Source organism: Carlito syrichta, unplaced genomic scaffold (assembly GCF_000164805.1).
Source record: "Carlito syrichta isolate Samal-C Ts95f unplaced genomic scaffold, Tarsius_syrichta-2.0.1 Scaffold267700, whole genome shotgun sequence".
Taxonomy (NCBI): Eukaryota; Metazoa; Chordata; class Mammalia; order Primates; family Tarsiidae; genus Carlito; species Carlito syrichta.
This window is the reverse complement of record NW_007211796.1, coordinates 370,635-381,535: the sequence shown is the minus strand read 5'-3', so window position 1 is coordinate 381,535 and position 10,901 is coordinate 370,635.

Here is a 10,901-nt window from a genome sequence, read left to right as displayed (position 1 = left end):
TATTTACTGGTTGATGGACATTTATATTACTTCTACATTTTGGCTATTATAAAAGCTGATAGCTACATTAGTGTAAAAGACTTGTGCAAAAATATGTTTTGTCTTTTTTTTTTTTTTGAGTTGGGTTCTCATTCTGTCCCCCAGTCTGGAGTGCAGTGGCACAATCACAGCTCTCCGCACCCTCTATATCCTGGGCTCAGGTGATCCTTGGCCTCAGCCTCCTGAGAAGCTGGAACTACAGGCACATGCAATCAAACCCGGCTAATGGGTTATTTTACTTTTTTTTTTTTTTTTTTGTAGAAATGAAGTCTTGCTATTTTGCCCAGGTTGGTCTTGAACTCCTGGGCTTAAAGATCCTCCTACCTCAGCCTGCTGAAGCGCTGGGATTATAGGCATGAACCACCATGCCTACCCTATTGATTTGTCTTGAGTAAATACCTGGGTGTGGAATTGCTGTGTTGTGTGATACATTTTTGTATAACTTTTAAAGAAACTGTCAAACTTTCACAAAAGATCAATTTTTTTACATTCCCACCAGCAACATAGATGAGTTACAGTTTCTCCATACCTTCACCAACATTTATTACTGTTTGTCTTTTTTTATCATAGGCATTCTAATGGATATGAAGGGTTCTCCATTGCAGTTTTAATTTTAATTTTCTAATTCAAGTGACTAATGTGGTTGAGCATTTTTTTATGTTCTCACTGGGCATGTCTTTGGTGAAATAACTATTAAAATGCTTTGCCCATTTTGTGTGCTGTTTGTCGTCTTCTTAATGAATTGTAAGAATTCTTTTTATATTCTGGATAAGGTCTTTATTAAGTCTATGATTGGCAGATTTTTTTTCCAGTCTGTGACTTGTCTGTTTATTTTTTTACAGTGTCTTTTGAAGCATAAGAATTTTAAAATTTTTGTGAAATTCAATTTATCAATTTTTTTCTTCTATGATTATGCCTTTAGTGTCATATCTAAGAATTATTTTCCTAACCCAAGCAATTCTAAGTACTTCAATTTTGCTAGCTTTCTTTTTCTTGCTGGCACTCTCATTCTCTCTCATCCCATTTTGGGTTGATCACATTGATGCTACCGTATTGGAAAAACTCACAGTGCTAGGGACTGAGGGTGAACACTAGCCTTCAGTCAGTGAGGAACTAAAGCTGTCCTACTGCATTCCATAGCTCACAAGGAACTGAATCCTGCAAACAAACACCGAGTGAGCTTGGAAGCAGATTCATCCTCGGTTGCGTCTTGAAATCACTTACAGCCGTGGCTGACACCTTGATTGTCCACTTGTGAGAGACCATGAAGCTAAGAATCCATTTAAACCATGTCTATATTCCTAATCCTCAGAAACCATGAGATAGCACATGCTTGTTGATTTATGCTTCTAAATTGTGAGAGTTTCTTATGTAGCAATATATAACTAATACAAGGAGTAACTAAAATATTTAGTGAAGACTCAAATTATTTATCATAATAAGCACAATAGGCACGAAACTGGACAAGACTTTAACTGCCATATAGCAACACTTCTAAATGAATCAAATCTTGAAAGAAGTCAAAGGAAAAAATATACCTTACCTATAGAGGAGTAAAAATAATAATTGTATCTGATTTCTTCTCAGTAAACATGTAAGCAAAAGTAGAGTGAAGGAAAATATTTGAAATATTTAGAGGTAAATACCTACCAACCTAGAATTCTGGATCCTGAAAAATTATCTTTCAAAAGTAAAAGAGAGATAAAGACTTTTTCAGAAATCTATAAATTGAAAGACTTTGTTGCCAGTAGACATGGCTTGCAAAAAAATGTTTTAAAAAAGTTCTTTACAGGAGAAAAAAATGATATAGCTTAAAAACTTATATCTGTATGTAATAAAGAAAAGCATTGGAGAATGATTGGGTGAAAGTAAAATTTAAAAACTTTTTATTCTTAACCTCTAAGATAGCATTTTGTTTAAAATAATAGGAACAATTATTCAAATATGTATTTATATATGTTTATATATAGATTAAATGAATGACAGCAATAATACAAGGGATGGCAAGAATTAGAATTATTATTTTTTAATTGTACTTTTTATTTTTTTATTTTAACAATGTGGGGTACAATTCAAGGTTAGATATACAAATGTTCATTACGCATGTACTCATGTTGATGAGGTATACCCCTCCTTCCCTGGCAGCTTCTCACTACTGCCAATCCCACTCCTGCCAATCTCACTCCCTCCCCCACCAGTGATTTCCCACTACTGCCAATCCTTTTCTTATAGTATTATGATAATTATTCAAGGTCTGTTTATGAGTGAGAACATGTGATATTCAGTTCTTTGTTTCTGTGATAGATCACTCAGTATTATAGATTCTAAGTCCATTCAAGTTGCTGTGAAGTTCATAATTTTGTCCTTCTTTATGTCTACATAATATTTTATCATGTATATGTATCATATTTTTTTATCCAGTTCTCTTTTGATGGGTAGCACGGTTGGTTCCATGTTTTTGGTTTTGTGAATAATGCTGCAATAACCATGGATGTGCAGGTATCTTTTTCATAGAGAGATTTGAGTTCCTCTGGATATATTCCCAGAAAGGGAATTGTGGGATCGTATGGAAGATGGATTTTTAGATCTTTTATGAATTGCCAAACTGTTTTCCACGGAGGTCGTACTAGTTTATACTCCCACCAACAGTGTAGAAGTGTTCCCTTTTCCCTGCATCCTCTCCAGCATGTGTTGTTTTTTGAGTTTTTTTTTTTTTAAGAAAGTAGGAATTATTGAGAGGACAGAAAAGCTCCCAGAGTGGGAGAGGACCTGAGAGGGTTGCCTTTTTTTGAGTTATTGATGATGGCCATCCTGACTGGAGTTAGGTGGTATCTCAGTATGGTTTTAATTTGCATTTCTTTGATGTCTAGTGAGGCTGAGCATTTTTTCATGTATCTGGCTGCTTCTGTGTCTTCTTTTGAGAACTATCTATTCATATCTTTTGCCACTTTGTAATGGACTATTTGTTTTTTTCTTTTCAGCATGTTTGAGTTCTTTGTAGATCCTAGATGTTAGGCCTTTGTCAGATATACAGTTGGCAAATGTTTTTTTCCAGTCTGTGGGCTGTCTCCCCGCTTCTTTTTTTTTTGAGTTGGAATCTCACTCTGTCACCTAGACTGGAGTGCAGTGGCTGTTCCCGGCCACCGCAGCCTCGCCTTCTGGGCTCCAGCAATCCTTCCGCCTTAGCCTTCCGAGTAGCTGGAATCACAGGCATGCGTTACCACGCCCGGCTGATTTTTTATTTATTGTAGAGATGAGGTTTCGCTGCCCAGGCGGGTCTTGAACCCTCAGGCTCAGGCAATCCACTCACTTCAGCCTCCCAAAGGCGGGGGATTACAGGCTGAACCACCGAACCCGGCATCCCCGCTTTCTTGATGGTTTCTTTGGTTTTGCAGAAGACTTTCAGTTTGATGAGGTCCTACTTGTCTATCTTATCTCTTATGGCATGGGCATTTGGGGATTTGATCAGGACTGTTGCCAGTTCCAATACCCATAAGGGTGTCTCCTGCATTTCCTAAAGTTTTTATAGTTTGAGGTTTTACATTTAGGTTTTGATCAATTTAGAAGTTGATTTTTGTGTATGGTGATAGGTAGGGGTCTTGCTTTAATCTTCTGCACGTGGTCAGTCAGTTTCCCCAGCACTATTTACAGAATTCTCCTCTCCCCAGTGGTTGATGGTGGAGGCTTTATTGAAGACGAGTTGGTTGAGAAATTGATGTCTTGTATCCAGAATCTCTATCTTGTTTCGTTGATCTATATGTCTGTTCTTGTACCAATACCAGGTTTTTGATTATTATAGGCTTATTTATTTATTTTTTTGAGTTGGAGTCTCACTCAGTCGCCCAGACTGGAGTGCAGTGGCCGCTCCCGACCACCTCAGCCTCGCTTGCTGGGCTCTGGCGATCCTTCCACCTCAGCCTTCCTAGTAGACGGAATTACAGGCATGCGCTACCACGCCCGGCTGATTTTTTTATTTATTGTAGAGATGAGGTCTCGCTGTCCAGGCGGGTCTCGAACCCGCGGGCTCAGGCAATCCACTCACCTCAGCCTCCCAAAGGCACAGGATTACAGGCTGAGGCACCGAGCCCGGCTTAGGCTTATTTTTTTTAATTAATTTATTTTTATTATGAAGATGTGAGGTACAATTCAGGGTTAGGTATACAACTGTTGATTGTGCAGGTACCCTTGTTGATGAGGTGTGTCCCTCCCTCCCCTAGCAGTTTCCCTAAACTGCCACTCCCAACCCCCTCCCCTGATAGTTTCCCACGGCTGCCAATCCCTTTCTTATCGTATTATGATAATTGTTCAAGGTCCGCTTATGAGTGAGAACATATAGTACTCTGTTGTTTGTTTCTGTGATAGATCACTGAGTATAATTGACTCTAAATGCTTGCAAGCTGCTTGGAAGTTCATATGTTTGTCCTTCTTTATGGCTGCATAATATTCCATTGTGTATATGTGCCACATTTTTTTTTTAACCAGTCCAGCTTCAATGGGCAGCATGGTTGCTGCCATGTTTTTGCTATTGTGAATAGAACTGCAACAAACATATGTGTGCTGGTATGTTTTTTATAGAATGATTTGAATTCCTCCAGGTATATTCCCAATAGGAAAACTGCTGAGTCATATAAAAGGTCAATTTCTAGTTCTTTCAGAAATCGCCACACTGTCTTCCAAAGAGTTTGCATTCCTACTAGCAGTGTAGAAGCATTCCTTTTTCTCTGCATCCTCACCAGCATCCGTTGTTGTTTGTTTTATTAATGATGGTCATTCTTACTGGGGTTAAGTGGTATCTCAATGTGGTTTTGATTTGCATTTCTCGGATAATGAGTGAGGCTGAGCATTTTTTTCATGTATCTGTTGACTACCCGTATATCTTCCTTTGAGAAGTGTCTATTCATGTCTTTTGCCCACTTTTTATTGGGGCTGTTTGTTTCTTTCCTTTCAGGGTGTTTGAATTCCTTGTGATCCTGGATGTTAGGCCTTTGTCAGATATACAGTTGGCAAATATTTTTTCCCATTATATGACCTGTCTCCCTACTCTCTTGATGGTTTCTTTTGCTTTGAAGAAGCTTGTCAGTTTGATGAGGTCTCACTTGTCTTTCTTATTTCTTATGGTATGGGCACTTGGGGTTTTGATCAGGAATTGGTTGCCAGTTCCAACTTCCATAAGGGTGTCTCTTGCATTTTCTAAGTTTCTTATAGTTTGAGGTTTTACATTTCAGTCTTTGATGCATTTAGAGTTAATTTTTGTGTATGATGATAGGTATGGGTCCTGCTTTAATCTTCTGCATGTGATCAGTCAGTTTTCCTGACACCATTTACTGAATAGGTTCTCCTCTCCCCAGTGGTCGCTGTTGGAAGCTTTGTCAAAGACAAGTTGGTTAAGAAATTGAGGCTTTGCTTCTGGAATCTCTCTCCTGTTCCATCGGTCTATATGCCTGTTCTTGTACCAATACCAACCTGTTTTGATTGCCTTATAGTAAAGTTTGAAGTCTGGAAGTGTGATATCTCCTGCTTTGTTTCTTTTGCAAAGGATTTTTTTGTCTATTCATGGTCGTTTGTATTTCCATATGAATTTCTGTATTGTCATTTCCAGGTCTGAGAAGAATGATGTTGGTAACTTAATGGGTATTGCATTGAATCTATAATTACCTTTGGTAGGATGGACATTTTAACAATGTTGATTCTTCCTATCTATAAGCATTGGATATTTTTTCCATTTGTTTGTATCTTCTTGGATTTCTTTGAGCAGTGTTTTGTAGTTCTCACTGTAAATGTCTTTCACTTCCCTGGTTAGGAAGATGACAAGGTATTTCTTTGTGTGTGTGTGTGTGTGTGTGTGTGTGTGTGTGTGTGTGTGTGTGTGTAGCTATTGTGAATGGGTCTCTGCCTGCTTGTTGTTGGTGTATAGGAATGCAACTGTCTTTTGCACATTTATTTTGTATAATGAGATTTTGCCAAAGTCCTGTATCAGTGCAAGCAAGTTTTTGACAGATTCTTTTGGATTTTCAAGGTGTGGGATCATATCATCAGCAAAGAGGGATCGCCTGACTTCCTCTTTTCCTATTTGGATACCCCTGATTTCCTTCTCTTGTCTAATTGCCCTAGCTAGGACTTCCAACACAATATTGAACAAGAGGGGTGAGAGTGGGCAGCCTTGTCTTGTTCCAGTTTTCAGGGGAAATGTTTCTAGTTTCTGTCCATTTAGCAATATGTTAGTTGTGGGTTTATCATAAATGGCACTCACTATTTTGAGGTATATTCCTTATATACCTAGGTGTTTGAGGGTTTGTATCAAGAAGGGATGCTGAATTTTATCAGAAACTTTCTGCATCTAATGATTTAATCATGTGGTTCTTGTTTTTACCTCTGTTGATGTATTTAATTACATTTATGGTCTTATGAATGTTGAAACAGCTCTGCATCTTGGGATGAAGCCTACTTGGTCATAGTGGATGATTTTAAAGATGTGTTTTGGATCCGATTTGCTAGAATCTTGTTGAGGATTTTTGCATCTATGTTCATAAGGGATATTGGCCTATAGTTCTCTTTTTTTGTTGAATCTTTACCCAGTTTGGGTATCAGTATGATGTTAACTTCATAAAATGATTTCGGGAGAATTTCATCTTTTTCAATTGCCTGGAATACTTTCAATAGGATTGGTACCAGCTCCTCCTTGTACGTTTTGTAAAATTCTGCTGGAAAGCCATCCAGTCCAGGGCTTTTTTCTTTTTTTTTTTGTAGGTAGTTTTTGTATGACAGAGTCAATTTCTTGGGTTGTTATGGTCTATTTGGTGTCGCAATATCTTCTTGTTTCAACCTGGAGAGATTGTGTGATGTCAGAAAGTCCTCTATTTCCTTTAGGTTATCAAATTTGTTTCCATATAGGTGTATGTAGTAATCTCTGATAATCTTTTATATTTCTTTAGAGTCAGTTGTGATTTGATCTTTTGTATTTTTGATTGTACTTATTTGGGCTTTTTGTCTCTTTTTCTTGGTCATTCTGGCTAGGGATCCATCAATCTTGTTAATTCTTTCAAAGAATCAGGTTTTTGTTTTGTTTTTGTTTTCTAGGATATTTTTATTTTCTATGTCCCATATTTGAGCTCTTATTTTGGTGATTTGGATTCTTCTGCTAAAGTTGGGGTTTTGGTGGTCTTCTCTTTCCAGCTCCCTTAGGTGATTTTTTAGACTCTCAACTTGTGATCTTTCCGTTTTCTTGATGTGTGCTCATAGAGATATAAATTCCCCTCTTGGAACTGATTTCATGACACCCCAAAGGTTTGGGGAAGATGTTTCTTCATTTGCATTTGTTTCCAGGAATCTTTTAATTTCTGCATTGATTTCAGTGTTGACCTAGTAGTTGTTCAGCATCATGTTGTTTAGTGTCCATGTCTTTGTGGGCTTTAGGGAAATTTTGTTGGTGTTGATATTTATTTTTATTCCACTGTGGTCTGAGCAGGTGCCCAGCAATATTTCAACCTTATGGAATTTGTTTATGCTTGATTTATGGCCAAGAAGGTGATTGATCTTGGAGCAAGTTCCATGTGGTGATGATTAGAATGTATATTCTGTGGTTTTTGGATGGAATAATCTGTAGGTATCTATCAAGTCCATTTAGTCTAGTGTTAAGTTTAATTTCTGGATCTCTTTGTTGATTTTTTGCCTTAATGATCTATCTAGGGCTGCTAGTGGGGTATTCAAGTCCCCTGTTATAATAGTGTTAGAGTCAATATCTTTTTAAAATTTACTTAGTAGTTGCTTTATAAATGCTGGTGCTCCTGTGTTGGTTGCATATATGGTTAGGATGGATATTTCTTGTTGATGGATTGAAACTTTTATCATTATGTAGTGTCCTATCACATCTTTTTAAGTTTTTGATAGCTTAAAGGTTGTTTTGTCTGATATCAAGATAATGACTCTTGCCTTCTTTTGTGATCCATTTGTCTAGACACCTGTTTTCCTTCCTTTAACTTTGAGTCTGTTTGCATCCCTTCTGTTGATATGAGTTTCCTGGATGCAGAAAATAATTGGGTCATGTTTTCTTACCAGTTTGCCTTTCTGTCTCTTCCCAGTGGTGCATTTAGTCCATTCACATTCAGGCTGATTATTGAAATGTGATTGTTTACCCTTGTCATGAGGTTCTTATCAAGTTTTTTCTTTGTTTGCTTGGGGGGTTTTTTGGCTTTGGTGTTGATGTATGTGTTCAAGATTCTTGTTGTACTGTATTCTCTGCTGATTCTGTGCTCTGCTGTTCTCCTTGGAAGTGTGTGGGTCATTCTTTTTTTTTCTTTTTTCTGTGCTTAATACCTTTTTAAGTGTCTCCTGTAGAGCTGGTCTGGAAGCTATATAATCTCTTAGGGATTGGCTGTCTGGGAAGGATTTTAATTTTCTATCACTTATGAAACCGAGCTTGACTGGATAGAAAATTCTTGGTTGAAATTGTTTTCTTTGAGGACTTTGAATATAGGACTCCAGTCCCTTCTTGCTTGTAGTGTTTCTGCCGATAGGTCTGCTGCTATTCTGATTGGTTTTCCCTGGTAGGTAGTATGACCTTTCTCTCTTGCTGCCTTTAGAATTTTTTCTTTTGTGCCTACTTTGTGTAGGTGAATTATTATGTGTCTAGGGGTTGTTCTTCTCATTTGATGTCTTGTGGGGGTTCTCTGTATTTCTTGTGCTTGGTTGGTCACATGTCTAGTGAGATTGGAAAAGTTTTCTTGGACTAGCTCCTGGAATACTTTCTCTAAGTTGTTCTTCATTTCCCTTTCTTCTTCTGGGATACCAGTCAGGTACAGGTTCAGCCTCTTGATATAATCGTACATCTCTTGAAGGCTTTGTTTTTTCTTTCTGAATCTTCTTTCTATGTTTTTACAGATAGGGTAATTCCATGTTCTGGTCTTCAAGTTCTGAGATTGTTTCTTCAGCTAGATTAATTCTGCTTTCCATGCTTGCCACCTTGTTATTTATTTCCTGTATGAAATTTTTTATTGCCAAAATCTCTGTTACAAGTTGTTCCAGTGCTGCATCTTGTCCTTCTTGAGTCTTATTTACTCTTTCTATTCATTCCCTAATCTCTGTCATATTCTGGGGCCAGTCATTGGTGACTTTCATTGTTTGGGCACCATGGTCTGATTTTCCAGTTTTCTCTTTGTTACACTTGAAATTGTCTGTGATCTTCCTTTGGTTTTTCCTCATTTGTGACAGATCTCTTGTTTTTTTTCTTTAGTTCTGTTATTCAGTGTCAGTGGGAGAGGCTTTCCCTCCTGATGTTTGCTCAGCCCTCTATTCTTCCTTAATTTGTTCTATTTTGCTCTGGATTTGTTCTATTTGAAATAGAACAGTGGGTGGGAATTTTTGCTGTCTCTTATAGGTTTTGAAAGTCGAATAAAGTAGTGGATGGGGGCACTAGGATTTAGAAACTACTTGCAAATTACTATGTTCACTGATTGTGGTATGTGTTCCCTGAGATCCACTCCCTACCACTACTCTATATGATGAGGCAAAGCAGAAACCAATGCAAAAAACAATTGAACACACACACAGATATACACACACTCCCCCAAACAAACTGGAATAACAATAAATTGAAGCAAAACAAACAACAACAACAGAAAATCAAGAAAACTGAACACACACACACACATGTCTAGTTCAAAGTGAATGAGGAAGAAAATAGAAAGATTGGGGAAAAAAAGGAATTCAGATTGAACCCTCACATATATATTGACATACCTTAAGCTATAAAAAAAACTTAAAAACTATTTTTTGTATAAAATAAAGAACAAAAGAGCAAACCAACTACAACAAAATTCAAAGATGAACACTCAACCTTTCACATACGCACATAAACAGAATACAATAAACAATAGAAGAAAGAAACAGAAAAAGTAAAAAAAGAAGACAAATTGGGGGGGTGCAGATCAAACCCTCACATACACATTCATGCACAAAGAAAAAATATTTTAAAAATAGATGAACTAACAAACAAACAGGCAAAAAATGTTAAAAAAATTAAAAATTAAAAAAATAAAAAGGCTCTTGTGGCAGGCTCTGTAATTGTTCTTCTAATATGCTCTCTCCTGCAGCCCTTCCACCTTTTTCACTCTCTCTCCCCCAGTGTCTGGGGCAGGGAAGGAGGAGAGGCAGTGGAGGTGGGTGGGGCTGCAGTCTGCCCTTCCCACTCTCGTATGGTCAGGGAGATCTCCTCTGGTGGGGAGGTGCGCGATTGTCTCTTCTCCAGGTGTATACTCATGGGGGGTACCCCAACCAGGCCTATCCTGGAATGTAGTTCTCCTATTGTGACTGACATCCAGCCTCCATTTGTGTTTCTCCCTCTCAGATGTTGCCCAGCTATGTGAGTCTGACATTCAGAGGATTGCTGGGGAGGAGGGGCTTTGGGTCAACCCCAGACTCACCACTGATCTCTTTGGAGTCCTTCTTCATCCTTTTCTAGTCACACCCTTTGATCTGCAGCTGGTTCAGGATAGGGGTTGGAGTGCCTGGGACTCAACACTCATCAAGTCTCTCCAAAGTTTGTGCTTTCAGGATATTCCTTCTGTGTCACGATCAACCCCTGAGTAGTTGATCCACCAGTCACAGAGATCATGTCTGTCGCTCCGTGGTGAGCAAGTTAGAGCACTTTCCTGTCCTGCCTTCAAGATGGTGGCAGGGTGCCTCTCTTGTCCTCTTCCATGAGACTCTGCCTCTGGACTCCCTCTGCAGCCCCTGCTGCCGGTACCTGGCCAGGTGCTGAAGTGGTGAGGTAAAACCTGGAGCTGGCAGTCTCTCCTGCTGCAGTGGTGAAGCAGAGCCTGGGGCGATAGTCTCTCTCTGCCACTTCTTCACAGGAAAACTTTTAT